Raw genomic sequence first — 1,307 nt, forward strand, 5'->3', positions numbered from 1 at the left:
ATAAGTGTGGCACCTTCAGCCTAACTGTCCATAAACAAATTCCCACAGGGGAGAGACCTATTGAATGTGAGGAATGTGGGAAAGGAGTTTGACAATCAGTGCCCCTCATGGAAGAATTCACCCTGGAGAGAGATCTTAGGACTGTCACAAATGTGGGAATACCTTTTCACAGTTGAGTCACTTCAGTACATATAAAAATTCACACAAGAGACAGAACTTAGGAATGGAGGGAATCCTTTTGTGACCCTGGTACACAAATTATCCCTGAAGACTTTCCCCAGATAGACCATCTGATTATAAGGAATGTGGGGCCACCTTTCCACAATCAGATGGCATCAGGACATGCAAGCATTCACACAGCACAAAACCATTATGAGCAACATAGGAAGTAGATGATCCGCTGTCCTGCCTGGACATATTTATACTCACCCTGCAGAATCCTCCAACCTCACTGGACACCTGAGACCTTAGACTAGATAGACAGGTGAGGAAGACGGTTAGGAAGGAATTAGTCTTCCTGATCATGTAGCAGAACTGTTGTTCTGTCTTGCAAAGTGAGATACTTGCAGAGCTTTTACGATTATATTTTTTTTTCTTTACATGCGTGTGGGAATCCTTCAGTGATGGTGAATGCTGGGTCTGTTTTTGCACCATTGTAACAAATTGATCATTGTATCTGCCAGTGTGGGCTTTTGCACTCAATTTTTATTGTTTTCTTTTTTGCAAGGTAAACTTTTACTTTGTTAAAGGAATTATGTCTTTGCCTGTTACCCAGAAAGATGCAGAAAATAGAAATGGGAAAATACTATTTATAAATTTTTGGTTAGGGACTGATATTTTCCATGCAATTAATAAAGATCTCAGTTGTACAAAATGTTTTGTTTCATGAATGGTTGTTATTTTATTATCCCCCATGACATAGTGGACTATTTTACTCTTCCATACAGGGTGGGTGTGCTTGTGTTCTGCTTGGCTTTATATATTTACAGTTTCAGAGCAGACCCGGTGTAGACAGTGTGTTCAGCCTCCGTCAGTGGCCTAGCCATGCTCCAAAACCACACTATTCACAAAATCATCCGTTTAGGAGATGGACAAGAAAGATGTCGTTTGTTCACTGCTGATTAAGAGGGTAGCCTGTGCTGTAGCTAGCCCATCACGAGCAGTGCTCCCTCCAAGAAAATCGCTAATTAACTTAGAAAAGTATTTAACTTGTCAGAGAACCAAGAAGAAAATTTCAGGGGCTGTCAGAAGATGAGGAATTCAATCCAACACTGGCCTTAGTCCTCCACGTATGCCAGGGGGCTCAT

The sequence above is a fragment of the Elephantulus edwardii genome, unplaced genomic scaffold (genome assembly GCF_000299155.1).
Source record: "Elephantulus edwardii isolate Elephantulus edwardi_28Jun2011 unplaced genomic scaffold, EleEdw1.0 scaffold00292, whole genome shotgun sequence".
NCBI lineage: Eukaryota > Metazoa > Chordata > Mammalia > Macroscelidea > Macroscelididae > Elephantulus > Elephantulus edwardii.